At 54.0% G+C, this 16,332-nt stretch overlaps 1 long non-coding RNA gene across 1 annotated transcript; it reads left to right on the forward strand.

Annotated features, from left to right (window-relative positions):
- Positions 1–289: 289 nt before the first annotated feature.
- On the forward strand, positions 290–1,638 carry LOC122890004. The gene is made up of 2 exons (XR_006381008.1): positions 290–616; positions 901–1,638. It is a non-coding gene; the product is annotated as an uncharacterized LOC122890004 (long non-coding RNA).
- The last annotated feature ends 14,694 nt before the right edge of the window (positions 1,639–16,332 follow it).

A 16,332-nucleotide genomic window follows, 5' to 3' on the forward strand; every position in this document is an offset into this window, starting at 1 on the left:
CCCTAAGTGGTCATGGGGAGGGCACGTAAACAGCTACCCAGAGTATCTGCGGCATATGGACATGTCCCCGGGGCAGGCAGACACATGAGATGCTGCAGGAGGTTAGCACCCCTTAAAACACATTTTAAATCCTTTTTGCTTTGTCAATATTTTCATTTTTTAAAAGATTTTTATTTATTGATTTGTCAGAGAGAGAGCACACAAGCAGGGGGAGCAGCAGGCAGAGGGAGAAATAGGCTCCCCACTGAGCAAGAATCCAGATGCAGGACTCGATCCCAGGACTCCAGGACCATGATCAGAGCCAAAGGCAGATTCATAACCGACTGAGCCAACCCGGTGTCCCTGTTGATATTTTTAATATAAGGAAAAAAGGGTTTAATTATGAGATATCCCAAGTGCACAGCAAAGAATAGAAAATATAATTAAACTGTGACCTTTTGCCTAGCCCTGATATACTGTAGCATCCTAATACATGTGTTTCCTGTACTCTCCTTTGAATACACGTAGCCTCCCATCTAGCCTCCCATCCACCAGAGGCAGCCACTGCCCTGATTCCTAGCAGCACATGAGTCATCACTTGGCCAGCGGGTTCTGCTGTGGCTGTATGGACGTGGAGGTCAGTACAGTGGCCACTGCTCCGTGGGTAAGGGCTCTTTTCCCTCTAGAGGCTTGACGACCCTATCTCTGTCTTTGGTGCTTGGGGGGAGGACGAGCACTGACAGCGGTTCTAGACAGTGGGCAGAGTGTGGAAGGCTTGCGGGCTGGCGGTCTGTGGAAGGGTGTGCAGACCCTCGCCCTCGGGCTCCCCAAACACCGCGATGGCAGCCGCTTCCACATACAGCTGTCTTCCCATGAAGAGCTCTAGCAAGTACCGTTTTCTTGCCATTGTTTCCTTTCCAGTGGGGCTTGAACACCTCTCGTGCTTGGTGTCCCCAGCAGCTCATCCACCCTCTGTCCAGGTCTGTACGTCCCCTCCCATAGACACCTGTCCCCATGGCGTACACATGTGTGTGCATGTGCGTGAGTCTGTGTGCACACAGTTGCTGACGCCGGGACTCTCCATGCTCAGTGCGTGCCGCTCTGAGGGTGCATGAGCTCACGGGCCAGGTGCTCAGGAAGTTTGCTGAATCAAGTATCATGACCTTTTCATGGATTGTTTTCCGTCGGAGGACAGAGCCCCAGACCCAGATCCTGGAAACCACCCAAATATCCATCGATGGAGGAATGGCAAGCCAATATGGTCTACCCATGCAGGGGATGCTTTTCAGTCTTAAAAAGGAAGGATGTTCTAACACCGGCTACCCCACGGATGACCCTGGAGGACACGATGCTCAGTGAGATGAATCAGTCTCTGGAGGACAAATCCTGGGTCATTCCACTTAGAGGAAGCCCCCAGCAGTGTCGAATCCCCAGAAGTAGAAAGTAGGTGAGGGAGGGGACTTTCAGGGTCTTGTTGGGAGAAGAATGGGGAGTTTCTTGGGGACAGAGGGAAGGTGCTCTGGGAATGAGGGTGGGTTGGTTGTACAACACAGTGAGTGCACTCAACGCCACAGACCCAGACACTTAAAAATACGGTTCAGATGGGCTGTCTTGTGTTCTGTGTGTTTTACCACAATAAAATACTTTTAATGGTTAAAATGTTGGATCTTATGTTATATATATTTTACCCCAATTTTTAAAAGTAAAAAAAGAATCTCCCTTCTGCTCTACCCCTGCATATTGGTACTCTACGTAGATAAAATAAGACAGTCGGCTTCCCCTTGCTGGTGTGAAATTAGGGTCTGGTTTCTCACATCTGTGAACACAGTCATCCATGGAACTTGACCATGTGCAGGCTGTGTGTCAGGCATGAGATGCCTTATTCTCAGTTGAATGAGCACACCAACCCCCAGTAGAAGCACCGCCATCACCCCAAACACATGCGGGAGACCAACGCTCCACATCAAATGTGTAAAATGTGGCAGCCCATACATTAAATCCGGCTCCCTCTGACCAAGCGTCCTGCCCTCTGGGCCTCAGCTTCCCACCCTGCGGAAAAGACAAGCTGTATTCAATGACTGCATTCTCCAATCTCTCTTGAGTGAGTGGTCTGGGCTGGGCTCAAGAGATAACACTGATGATCACAGAGTCCATGCCCTCAAGGGACTTCCAGTCTGGCAGGAATGGTGTCTCAGTACAACCCCCACAGAGCCAGCACCCAGCCTGGAGTGGCAAGCAAGGAATGCTTCCTGGAGGAGGTGACATTTGAGCTAGCTTTTGGAGATGACTAGGAGGAGGAAGTTCTGCAAAACAGAGAAACAATGTCATGGAGAAATTAAATCTAAGACCTTTGTGGTTCTACAGACCTAAATTCAAATCCAAAGCCTCCCATTTACTAGCTGGAAAAGCAAATAACTTCCCCTCCCTGAACCTCAATTTTCTCATCTTTGAAATGGGAAACCAGTGCATTCATTGTGGGTTGATGATGTTCATTGAGATCAGACGCGGTTGAAATATCTAGTGTAGCTCCTGCCAATAGTGGCCATGCAGTAAGCAAGCTGGGGCTAATACGGTCTCTGTATTGCTAAGATGGCCCAGAAGGTCCTCCCTCCTCCCATCCCGTGGCTTTCTAACTTAGAAAAGTAATGATAAGAGCAACTAACTCTCTCAAGCACACTCACTTCAAGCGAGTAGGATTTGTACTCTCTCCCTGAAGTTTGCTGGCACCGTCGTCTGCCTGAGTAGAAAGCTGCCTTCTTATGAGGTTAACATGCTTCTGCATGCATTTTTATACTGTATTTGGGTAGGAAGCTTTGACGTGTCAGGTCATCCAAGGGCTGGGCTGTAATCTGGCCTCTGTCCACCGGGAGTTAACACCTCTGCCAACAGTCCATGTCATCCACAAATAGAGCCATTTTCTATTTTGGTATCTCAGAGAGGGCCTGTTCATGGATGGGACCCAAATTGGCCACTGTCTTGACAATGTGTTTGCATTTAGAGCAGAATTGGATCTAAAAATATGCTTCGGAAAGGTGGCCGCTGAAGATAGTATTCTGCATGGCCAATGGCAGGTTTGGGGCTCAGGATGGATCCTTGGCTGAGAATGTGGGGAGAGTATGTACAACCTTGCCTGCTGCCTCCATGGTTCTGCCGTCTGAGCATGCTTCCCTGTCTCCAAATGCTGCCTCTTCTGGGAAGTCCTCTAGACTACCTGGCTGGGGGCAGCCTCCTTGCTCCTTCCCTATTGTCCGTTTACTAGCCTGTCTCTCCCAGGAGACTTAGCTCCTTGAGGACAGGGTCCATGTGATTCATCTTTGCCTTCCTAGCACTGACCTAGGTGCTTAGTGAAAGCTTTGAGTTTGAACTTACCTTGTCTCTGCCATCCCCAACTCTGTGACCTTAGGCAAGTCACTCACCCTCTCTGGGAATCAGTTTTTGGACCTGGGAAGCAGAACAGCAATCCCTCCTCACAGGGGCGATTGTGAGGCTCAGAATATCCAGATGCCCCCTATCTTGCTGCCCTTAGACTCCTGTACCTAAAAGAGCAGATCTTTCATTTGGAGCACCCTGCGTGTGGCACTCACACTGGGAATAAGAAAGGTACACTTCAGAGAAGATTCATTAGGATTAGTGGGATAATTTAGGTCAAATAAAATTAAACTTCTATCTGGCGCTTAGTAAGTGTCCCCAATATATTAGCAGCCATCACCATCATCATCACCACCATCAACATCAATATCATCATCACTATCATCACCACCATCACCATCACCACCATCATCATCACCATCACCATCACCACCATCATCATCACCATCAACACCATCACCATCATCATCACCATCAACACCATCACCATCATCACCATCATCGCCATCATCACCATCACCACCATCATCATCACCATCACCACCATCATCATCACCATCAACACCATCACCATCATCATCACCATCATCGCCATCATCACCATCACCACCATCATCACCATTATCACCATTGCCATCATCAGCATCACCATCATCACCACCACCATCATCATCATCACCGTCACCATCATCATCACCATCATCACACCACCATCACCATCATCATCATTATCACCATCACTATCACCACCACCATGCTCACCATCATCATCATTACCTTCATCAGTGTTTCTCAAGAAGCTAATGGTATAAGAGGAAAATGTTAAATTGCTGAAGATTTGGTTGGAAGCAGGGGAGGGAAAGTACATCACAGCCTTACAGTCCCACAGGAGGGCGGGTTCCTCCTAGAACCTCAGCCCTCACTGGAGGCCGCCTTCCCCTCTGACCCACTCCACCTGCTCTATGCATGCTACTCCTTTCCCCTCCCAGGATCCCCAGGGAGCAGCAAGTCCTTTGCCTTGTTTTCTAGAGTCTCTCCCAGTGGCACGGGGCCCAGCAGACACCCTGGCCATGAAGGTGTTTCCTGAATCAAGTGTGGTGAGGTTTCTTCCCCACAAAGCATCCCAGGACAGTCAATGTTTTCCATACATTTGTTCTGCGTTGTTACATAGAATACCCATCCAGCCCTGTGCTAGCACCTCATCAGATGTTTCCAGAAAAAAAACTGAGCTTGGAGATGTTCAAGAGCTCACTCCAGTGCACAGGCCAGAGGTGATGGTTCCCAGAGGGAGATGTGTGCTGGGCGTGCGCCCACTGTGAATGGTCAGCTCTTATATTGTCAGTTCTGTTCGCTTAGTGGAACCAGGGTAGGAATGTGCTGTGTGGCCTTGGGCAAGGGACCTCCTCTGAGCCTGTTTCTGCATACCTATGAAATGGGGATCTCTGTCCCCGATGTTTTGGAAGGAAGTGTAACAGGCAAGCTGGAGACTGTGTCTACAAAGCTCTTCTGAGGCAAGTGGTCCTAGCCTGGATTTGCTGGGCACTGGGGGAAGTTGAGTGACATCAACAACGAGATGCCATCCTGCTATCAAGGGGCAGAGGAGATGACTATAGGTCTACTGCAGGCAGGGCAGGGGGATGCAGATGCTCTTCCTGGGGACCCCTGCCTGGCAGGAAGGCTCCTGGAGCCCACGTGGCATCTGCTCTGGAAGCTGGGGTCTTCACCCCACATTCTCCAAGGGCCAGTGCTCCCAACCCAGTTCCCTGTACCAAGGCCAGGCTGAGCTGTGCTCTCCGCCGAGCGGGTCTGTCCAGCTTCTCACTTGGCCTGGTGGCTGCCCACACCCCTCCCCATGGGTGCGGGAGACCACAGGCCCAGCCAGCCCTCTCCTGGGCAACTACCCTCCACTCTCCTCCCATTTGCCAGAAGCAAGGGACGGCTACTGTTGGTGTGTCCAGCACCCCCAGGCACTCCTTCAGAGAGGGCTCTTTAGAAGAGGTGGGAGTGTGGCCCTTTTGCTCTAAGATGCTCATCGTAGGTGGGGAGAGCCCTACCCAGCTGCCCATTATAGCAACTATGCTGTGTTGGCCACACCCCACGAGGAAGGCATCAGAGCATCCGAGGTACAGGGTGTCATCTCACGACTTTAGAAACGAGTCGTTTCTCACTTTATGCAGACAAGCAGACATGCTCAGAGAGAGTAAGGAGTGTGCCCAGGCCACACAGCACAAAGGCGTCCACACAGATTCCAAAGCTAAGCTGTGAGCTTCGTGCACACTGCTCGCAAAACCAGTCTGACCCCAGCATTCACCTGTTTCATAGGGACCAAGGGTCCTGCTTTTGAGTCCGGGTCTCTGAGCCACTACCAGCCTCTCTGACAGGCTCAGGTTCTGGGCCAAGCAGATACAGGGCTGACGAAAAATATTCGTGGAATGAATGCTTTGTTGCCTCTCCAGGACTGAGTCAGAGCTGGCACGGGCCCTCCTTGCTCTCTGTTTCCTTCATCAAACCTCCCTGAGTACTTGCTTGAGGCTCAAGGCAAGAGGGGCTCAGGGAAGAGGCACCCCTGGGTCCTGGGCACGTGCTCTAGCTCATCGGATACTGGCTCTGGGTGGGTCTTGAGGGTGCAGCCTCAGAGGTCCTGGTGGCCGTGGGGATGCAGGAGTAGGTGCAGTGGTGCCCATCCCCGCACTCCGACCAGCTCATCTGCAGACCATCCCATCACTCCCGCCGAGGGCTGCCTCTGTCTGCCTCTGCTGATCTCAGGCCAAAGGGATAGCCTGGGCGGGCGCCAGCCCCATGCTGGAGAAGCCATGCCCAGGAGCAGCCCCCAGCCAGACAGGGACAGCTGCATAGATGACACCAGCTTCTTCGTGCCTTCTTCATGCAGTTCTGGGTGTGTGTCCTCCCTTCCCGGCTCCTCTGCAGGGGCTGGCTGGGGTTGTCCTGCTTGGGGACCCAGCCCAGGGCAGGTGAAGCACATTAGGATGGCAGGGGAGAGAGCGAGCACCGTGGGTGAGGAAATTGCAAGAGGGGGAGTGTGGTGGGCTTCCTGAAGGAAGCAGCCCCAGAATTAACCCCTTGAGGCTGAGCAGAGTGTGAAGGGCAAGACTGTAACTGCCCTTGGGCTTCCTCAGGCCCTTTCCAGGGCAGACTCTGAGGACGGACTTGACCGTGAGGACCTGTCCCGTCATCTATTTTAAAAAGGCTTTTCAAAGAAAGGACCACAGCTGGAGAAATCATCCCCTCTCGGCCCATCCAGACTGTAGAATATGGGCTGCTCCCCAGGCATCCCCCCACTACAGCTGTAAGAGGCAGAGGGGCCCACACCCCAGGCCAGCCCGAGTCAGATTTCACGGCGGGCCCATCTCCGTCAGAGCCCACGGCCCAGGGCCGCCAGACGCCAGCCGGAGATGTGTGACAGGGGGGCCCAGTGGCTCTGCTGGGCCCTGGCCAGCCCCCTCCAGAAGGCTCTGCTGCTAAATGCATCTGCCCCAGCCCCAGCCTGCTCGTCCTTCTCTCTGCATTTCTTCCTTCAATAAAATAATAAGCTGACTGCCCTTTCCTCATGGTAAAAGTAGCACAGTTCACAGCAGAAAAATCCAAAAAGCACAAAGAAAAAACTGAAAACACTCCTAAAGTCAATCTGTGGAGATGGTGTATGCAGCTTTCCGGTCTGTGGTCTCCTTCGACATCCACCAAGGGGCCTGCTGGTGTGGGGATGGGCTTGCTCTGAACCCGCAGAGCCAGCCGGGGAGCAATACTGAGACTCCCTGGCCACTGACATGGACGAGTTTCCTCCACTGATTACCCCTTCAGTGGCCAGCCTCCCTCTGCCTGAGGCTCGCCGCCCTGAGGCTGCGCCCCGTGAGCCCGTGGGTCTGCTTTCCCACCCTGCCGCACAGAAGCAAGGCCCCTCTCCACGCACAGGTTCCCGGGGCACCCCTGCGCCCCAGCTGCCAGCCGCCCCAGGGCTGTTCCTCCAGGCTCACTCTTCACTCCAACAGGCTTATCTTTGGCTCACAAAACCCTGGAACAGTTTGGCCAAGAGCCTGGGAGACTGCTCATGCACCTTCCATCGCCTATCCATGTCCCAGTGCCAGCTGCGGCCACTTGGAGTCATCGCTGAGACCTACTGTATGCTGGGCCCTGGGGTTTCTGAGCTCGGGGATCTCCTAGCAGTGTAGGGTCAGGACAGGAACCCCGCCAGCGGTCCCAGTCCAGCCTGAGTGCCGGGGCTGACCTTGGTGTACATCTACGTGTGCAAAGCAGCCTTGGGGCTCTTTCAGACTCTACCCCACGCTGACACCCTCAGAGCTTGCTCTTGACAAAGAACCTGAAACCCTATGGCATGTCCTCCGTCCTACTTTCCCAGGAACCTTTTCTTCAGGAACTCTAGCTGCAGAGCAGGGCTCTGACGACCGTGGACCGTATGGTACATCTTTGCAGCGTGAACACACCACATGGGTAACAATACCGGTACCCCAGGAATGCCAGGGGTGACCATCCATCCCCGACTTCACCCAGGGGCTCTCAGCTGGGGACACGGGCAGTGTGTGCGGGCTTCTGGATGGCCACACTGATAAGGAGCTGCTGGCACTAGGAGGGCCGAGACCAGGGAGGCTGCTCAGCCTCCCCCCCGGCAAGGCACCCCTCTCCCCCATCCCGCACATCCTCCTTCCCCGAAGGTCCACAGTGCCCAGGTTGGAGACTTTGCTCCCGTATGTCCTGCCCTGTAGCTGTATTGACTGGCTCTGCCTGTCCCCTAGGTCAGCAACAGAGCCCAGCTGCATCCGGCCTTTCTAGACTCATTTCATCATCACCTCTTACTCCTCTCCGTGCTCCCCCATCAGTGAACCCTGTCCTCATTGCACCCCGCCTGAGTTAAGGTCAGGTCTAGGGATTATGATACACAATCAATGCCAGCCCCCGTTCAGAGCCTGTCACAACGGGGTGACCTCTCTAGGAGATGGGACAGGTCGCCAGCGCCTGATCCTTGTGCGGGGACTGGGGGCCTCTTGGGGAACAGGGGAAGGGGATCTACTACAGGTGCTATGACGACCCCTAAGCCAGGCTCTTAGAGGAGAAGGAGGACAGAGTGTCCCAGTCTTCTGGGATAGAACAGTGACAGTTCCAAGAGAGGAGGTTGGAAATGCATCCCAGGAAGTGTCTCTCCCAGGCCTGGGACCCAGAGATGGACTGGGGATGCCTATGCTCCCTCGGGAGCCCCTGCACTGAGACCAACCTGGGAAGAGGGAATGCACTAGGACTTGGCAGGCAGGGGTGTGGAACAGTGGTCCCAACAACCACATGGCGTCTGGGTGAGGGGGAAATCCTAGAAGCCGCCTCACAGCTGGGCATGCTCCCTAGCAAGGGAGGTCCACGCACACCCATGGCAGACTGGAGGCTCGGCCGAGGAATGAGACCAGAGGATGCCTGGTAGCCTGGGCCAGGGGTCTGTGCCCTCGCTGGGCCCTGCAGCCCCTGGAGCTCACAGATGCTGAGACAGTCCCTGGGTGCTGGGCATCAGGCTGTACCTGTGACGCCCAAGACACACACCTGCACTTGCTGACCCCCGAGACACCCGGGTCACTCTGTGCCCTGGGACCCATCAGAGTCTGCTCAGAAACCTGCAGGGAGTAGATGGTCTGCCAACTGAGGGTCGGGGTGGGACAGAGGGGGCAGGCTTCTGGCCCACCTGGGGTCTTGCAACGGGACACCAGGAATGAGGGCTTCACCAGCGGACATCCATCCCTCACGGTTCTGGGAGCTGGAAAGCGGAGAGCGAGTGGCTGGCAGATTGCGTCCTCAGTCCCCCAGGTGTGCAGACGGCCACCTTCTTGCTCTGTCTCAGGTGGCTCAGAGACACCACCTCACTCCATCTCTTCCTATAAGAAAACTTAATCCCAGGACACCTGGGTGGCTCAGCCGGTTAACCAGCTGCCTTCAGATCAGGTCAGGATCCCGGGGTCCTGGGATCAAGTCCTGAGTCGGGCTCCTTGCTCAGCGGGGAGCCTGCTTCTCTCTCTCTGACCCCCTCCCCACAGTGATTCCCCCACCTCCTAACCCCTCTACGTTGGGGGTTAGGGCTTCAACGTATATATTTTAGGAGACACAAACATTCAGTTCTTAGCAGCCCCCCCACCTAAAACCACCAAAACAAAAAACCACATTGAATTCCCCAACTCGGAACCCTGGGATCTTGGAAGTCAGAGTGCAGAAGAGTAGAAGGACAGCCCCCTCCCCCTGCGGCCCTGACCACAGCTTGCGCACAGCTAGGGAGACACACTGAAGCATGGTTCATCCAAAGCCTCACACGAGCTGGTGGGACCAGGGGGCAACCTCAGCACCCAGGCCCCCCCGCTCTACCATGTTGGACAAGAACACGCTACTTCCACAATCAGAAAGAATTACATTGTATTTAGCCAAAAGTAACGAAGTGACAATGTGTCAGCAATGCCTGGCTGGAGAGACCTGCTCTTAGAACCACTCCTCCAGGCGAGGCTGGGGCGGATCTAGGCTGACATTCTGAGCAGGCCCTCATTTCCCGAACCTTGCCCACCATCTCTCCCCAGCTCCCCATGCCCTGCCCCTGCTGCTGGAAACAGGTGGCTGATCAGGGCCAGGACAGGCCAGGGAGAGTGACCCCAGGACATAGCATTTAGGATGGGGTCAGCACATCTCCCCACCGGGCCTCACTCTGGTCCCCCCTCTCCTCACCCAGTTCTGCCCTGGGCCTCAACCTTGGACTTCTTGACCACAGGAGACAGCTGAGCTCTGGACCTCCTCATCTCACTAGGCTCTGCCAGGTTCTGCACAGCCCGAGGCTCATTGGTGGGATTCCAGCAGGTCATCAGGCTATCCAGCCCTTAGAAAGTTGTGCAGTCGCCCTGCCCACCCCCACCCCCTAGAGCTGAGACCCAGCGTTGGTCAGCTCACCTCTGAGGCCTCCTCTGTCAAACGGGTCCCTGAGTCTCTACTTCACAGAATCCGTAGGAAGGGTCTCAGGAATGACCCAGGTCACTCGGTCGAGGACTGCAGAAGCCCCTCCCCCTCTCTGCCCAGCATGAGTGGCAGCCCGCCATTCTAGAATGTCTGAGATGGGAAGGACAAGCACTCACCCATCCCACAGCCAGCATGAGGCAGATTTAGGAACTCATGTCCCCTTTCCTCGTCTGGCTGGCTGGCTGTGGCCACGGTCCCATGGCTGGCAGAGCCAGGCGGGTGAGGTAGTGTCTGGTGCCCAGGGAAGTGAAGGCACAGAGGTGGGGAACACAGAGGTGCAGAGTGTAGGCCTATGGGGAGACACTTTGCGCAGCAAGCAGGGTGGAGGGCACCGAGCAGCCCTGCCCAGCCCCTTCCCCACCCAGGCCACAACCCCCACCTGTGCAGTGGGAGAAAACCCCAGACCAACCTCCTGCTTGGGGACTGAGCGAACCGGATGGACGGTCCTCAGGCCCTGAGAGGCTCCTGGGGTCCTGCCAGCTGGACAGTTTAGGGAAGCCAGGGAAAGATGGAGTGCTGGGGTCAGAGGGCATCACTTGCTTACTGTCAAACAACTAAAGCCAGAATGCTGCTTAGACCATGACATGCAGCCCCATGGATGGGCCTCTCTGGGTAGAGGGGGCTGCCCCAGCTGCCCCAGGAGGGCCTAAGGGCCAGGTAGACCGAAAGACCATGGCAGGGAGTCTTTGGTCCTAGGCTGGCAAGTCTGCAGAAGGCTCTGGAATGCAAAAACGTGACACACTGCTACTTGTGGGCTGCTGGACGCTGTTTAGGGTTTGAGTCAAGTGGCCTCATGCAAGCTGGGTGACCTGGGCTGTGGCCCCCCAGGAGGGTGAGGGCTGGGGGGGGTCACTTGCCCAGGGTGGGGTACAGGCAAAGGCCAGCCCGAGCTGCCCCTGACCCACAGACAGGGAGGCCCCTAAGGCCACAGAGGGTGGGCACAGAGTCATGGATCACAGGCCTCAGTCTCCCCATGGGCAGCATGGGGACCAGGTCATAGAGGCATCAACCCTTCCTGTTTTAAAGGTGCCACTAGGTCATGTGGAGTGGGAATGAGGAGTGGTCAGCAACGTGTCCCGCAGCCTGGGCTACCCTGCAGCCCCAGGACAGGGATTGCTGGGGGTGGGGCAGACAGGAGGTCATCCTCGAGTGTGACCTTGAACACACCGCAGACCAAACTCGGGGTTACGCACTGAGGGAGGAGAGAGCCTGTCTCAAAGCCATAGATGGGGCCTGAGCCCTGAAAACACCATCTGAGCCTAGATCAATCCATACCTGCATCTTGACCTCACTTAGCGTTATCGGTCACTGAGTCCGTCAACTGCCCATTTGGATTCAGCCGGTTTGAGTTATGTTTTGACATCTTGTCACAAGAGGGTCCAGACAAACCCAGTAAGGGTCTACTTCATCTGAAAGTCATAACCTGAAGGCCAGCATCTGGAGAATGCCACGGGAAGCAAAGCTGTCACTACGGGGGAAACAGTCACCCCACTGTGAATCAGCCCCATGTGCAGCCTGCGTCACACACAGCCTAATGCCTCTTTTGTCCGTGTGACCCCAGGCCACCAGATGACCCCCATGGGCTCATGGTACGGTGCTTTCATGGTCTACTTCCTCCCTGTGAAACAAATTCTTTGCATGATGTTTTATAGCTGAGTTGGTACAAAGATGAAAGGGCTCTAGGCTGGTTTTCTTTACTTTCTGCTTTTAAAAGAACCTAAAGCCAAACATTTGCAGGGCCCTGGTCTGCTGGAGACGCTGGGCCTGAGTGGACCAGCCAGAGCCCCCGGCCCTGCCCTCACCCCCACCCCGCAGCGTGCCCCAAATGCTGGGCCAAGCAGTCACTTGGAAAGGTGTCCAGGAAGAGGGCAGAAGTTGCTGGAAACCTGATGCAACCCCCACAAATATATCAGTACCCAAGGCCCTGGTCTAGTTAGACCCATGGACCGTCTGGGAAGGGGACCCAGGAGTAAGTGATTGGAGCACTCCAGGGGGCCTTGGGAACACAGGAAGCCCTCTCCCAGCACCTGACTGGGTACCCAGTGACCTCCTAGATATCCCCACCCATCAGCCCCACCTGCCCCGCCCCAGCCCCCCAGAAGTCATTCTGACATCACGCATTCCCTCAACCCCCCATCCAGGGCAAGAACACCCTTTGATGGCCCCTAGAGCCTCAGGGTAAGGGCCAGCTCCCAATCCTGTATCCTAGTCTCTGCCTCTGTCTCGGGGTCTGCCTGGCCCAGCCATGCACAGCTGTTTGTGAGAGAGACCCCCGACCCAATCCCCTCAGGTCCAAATGCTCGGGGCCACCTGATTCAGCATCCCCAGCCTGCCTGGGCCTGGTTCGCTGGCTCGAAGGCTGAAGTCTGGTCTTATCCCACCTCCTTTCTGGAAGCCTCAGAGCCTCTGGCTTGACCCTGGTGAACTGACAGGACTGACAGGTCCCAAGGGGACTGTGAGGTGAGATATTGCCCAGCAAGAGAGAGGGAGGCGGGGCATCCTAACGAGAACCAGAGGGAGCTGGCAGTCCAGCCCTTCCTGGCAGGAGTCGCTAGAATCCCAGAATGGCGCTGTTCCCGGGCCTCCTCAGCCAAGTTGCCTGCAGTTGGCGTCAGACAAGCCTGGGGCCTCTCCAGGCAGAGCCTCCGAGGGTGTGTCTATCACGAGCATTTGAGCCATCCAAGAACCCCAGCTTTCTGGGAGACAGTTCTACAGCAAATATGATCCCCTACTGTGCACTGTTTGTCAAAGCACATCTTGTCACTGCTTTAATTTCCAAACTAGCCCTCTTCTCCCCATTTTACAGATGGGGAAAATGAGCCCCAGAAGGCCAAGCCCCTAACCTCGATTTATACAACTGTGAAGTCAGTCCTGGGATGTTACCCTTCTGACCTGTGCTTGCAGCTAAGACAATCCCACTTCAATCCAACATAGGTGGGAGAGGGAGCAATCTGCTTCCCACAGAGGGTCACTTGCAGTGTGAGAGGCCTCTGGGGCCTGGGTGTCCCCACTCCACCCTGAGTCGGGAGGATACGCAGAGTCCGCTCTCGCCAGCAGGGAGGGCCACAGAGACTAGGGATGGGCTGAATCAGGGACAGCCAGGTCAGGTGTGTGCCAGGAAGAGCCCAGCCCCAGTGGGTGAATGGGACATTGCAGGGGCCCTGTGCAGGGATGCTGGTACTGGAATGTCCCCGTGGCAGTCCCACTGGCACCAGGCACAGCCCTCACTGTCCCACAGCCGGTGCCCACAACATGCAGACCTAACAGCCAAGATTCCTGACAACAGTGAGCTGATGGCATTTTTCATTACCCTCCGTGGCTCCACACTTGATGGGTTTGAGGAGGAAACAAAGCCATGGTTGACTCCTTAAATCATTTTGGGGTTTGTGTTTCAGCTTCTGTGACCCTCAGAAAAACCAAGATGGGCTTTTTTTTTTTTTTCTTTTTTTTCCAATTTGGAGGACACAGGAGGGAGGGCCAGATCAGAGTGTTCAACAATGAACTTATTTTTATTTTTGTTCTTCAATAGGTAATATAAGAAGGACAGGTCATTCATAAAGAATTAGGGATCAGAAGGACTTTGGACTTGACAATGGCTATACTGACAAAGAGATGATGGAAGAATTCCTGCACAGTTGGTTCTGCCCACCTTTTCCTGTAGGAAATGATTTCCAAACTAGAATTCTGCCCAGTGCTATAGACTGCATGCTTGTGCCCTACTGTCAGAGTTATATGTTGAAACGCTAACCCCCAGTGTGACGGCATTAGGAGGTGGGGCCTCTGGGAGGTGCTTAGGTCATGAGGGTAGAGCCCCATTAATGGGATTAGTGCCCTTAAAAGAGAGAACTCAGAGAGCTCTCGCCCCCTCTACCTTGTAAGAAACAGGGAGAAGACACCATCTATGAACCAGGAAGCAGGTCCTCACTAGACACCGAATCTGCTGGCACCTTGATTCTGGATTTCCAGTCCTCAACACCATGAGAAATAAGTTCCTGTTGTCTCTAAGCCCCCCAGTCTGTGGTACTGAGATAGCCAGCCAAACTACCAATCAAGTGTGAGGACAGGGTGGGGCATTTTCAGGCAGTTGAGTGTAAGGACCTATTTTAGAAACTGTCCCTGCTCCCCTTCCCCCAGGGGATTTACAGGTAACAAGGCCCAGATACAAAGTTGGGTCTGGCCAGGTGGAGACATCCGATCAGGATCAGTGCGGGGCATGCATACTGTCTCCCTGGTTACCAAGGAGTATGGGCCCTGCCCTTTGGGAGCCCTTTTGGTGCCAATCCCAATCAAGGTGTAATAGGCTGGTTCAAATGTCTACTAGGGTAAACTGTAACTCAACTGGTCACCTAGCATCACTGTGGAGTTTCCTGTGTGTGTTACAATCTCATTGGCCACCTGTGCGTGGCCAGGCCCGACCGCATGGCCTTTGCCCTGAAAAGCTAGCCTGTGAAACAGAGAAGGGTCGCCCTCTCTTGTAAGAGGTGCAGCCCCGAACGTTCGTTAGATTCTTGATGCTTGGAGCAAAATAAAGCTTTGCTTGACCTTCGCTTTGTATCAGTCTCGCTCCTTTAATCACGGACCCATTATTGGGGCATAACATTGAGATCACAACATGTTTGCTTTCCCTGCACCCTCATTAGAAAGCCAACAGAATGCAAGCTCCACCAAACAAGGGGGTAAATTCAGACCAAACAAGATATAGAACACCTGGTGTGTCCAAAGGTCTGGAAATTTAGACAAGAGGCAAAAAGTTTGGTGTTGAATTAGAAATAAGCCCATTAGTTTAAAAAATAAAAACATAAAATAATATAGCGATTGATAACCATAGGGGGAAAACAGAAAGGCCGGTAAAATGATCACAGTATATGACCTGGCTCTGCTCTGAGTTACAGTTGGATAATCACGTGACTTTAACTCAAACTACAATCTCTGTGATGGGGGAGATGACAGGAAGGAGGTGTGGGGGGCGGGGGCCAGGATGAGAGAAAGCTAGCGCCTCTCTTCCATAAAGGAAGTCAGTAGTATTGACTAAGCTGAAAAAGCTAGAATCAGCAACACAAGAAGGCTCTTAAGGAATACAGACATGAATACCAAAAGAATTAGTTAAGAAAAAAAAAAAAAAGGAAACAGTTCCCTCTGGGAAGAACAGTTGGAGTGGGTGCATGGGAGGCAGGAGATGGCTGGTTTTTATAACAAGTCTTGGGAATGATTTAATTCCTTACATCACAAGCACATACAACTTTGATTTAAAATGAGGCCGAAAGAAAGTCTTCCTGTGAGGCATGGCAAAAGGAGAGCTTGGACAGTGGCCCAAGGGGAGTATGCCCAAGGAAGGGGATGGAGACCCATCCTAGCCAGAGAGGCAGGGAGGAGGGGGAGGCATGAGACCTCAGGCCACAGGCTCCTGGTGGAAGGCATAGACTTCAGTGTCCAGCAGGTGAGCTGTCCCCACTCTGTGGAGTTGTGTCTACCTTCCTACTGTTGCCCATTGTGTGGGAGAAAGGTACTTAGCCTCACGACATGAGATGCACCGGGAAGTCACATCAGCAGAGCCCAGGTGAATATGGGACATCTTGCGGCACCTTATGCTTGCCTCCTCTTAGATCCTAACTGGAGTCCCTTGAGGGAAGGGGCCATGGACACGGGTCTGGGGACAGCTAGTGCTTCGTGCTGTGAGCCCATGTGGTCAGCCCTCCTGCCACGCTGGAGTTTCGTTCCCCTGCTTCCGCCACCAGATGGAGAGCCAACACGAATTTTTTTTTCCCATCGGAGGGAAAACAAGTGAGGTCCAGTATCATTTACATTCTGAGAAAAATACATCTGGTTCCTCTGCCCCAAGTGTGGGAGCAAACAACTCCTCGCTGAGAGAGAAGATACAGACCCACGCTCACAGGCTCCATCTGTCTTTTGTGCTTGGGGCCGGTTCTTTCCAAATTCCTGGCAAATTCTGCAGTTCTCACAGCAGCCATGCACGCTTTG

This window comes from Neovison vison, chromosome 11 (assembly GCF_020171115.1).
Source record: "Neovison vison isolate M4711 chromosome 11, ASM_NN_V1, whole genome shotgun sequence".
Classification (NCBI taxonomy): domain Eukaryota; kingdom Metazoa; phylum Chordata; class Mammalia; order Carnivora; family Mustelidae; genus Neogale; species Neogale vison.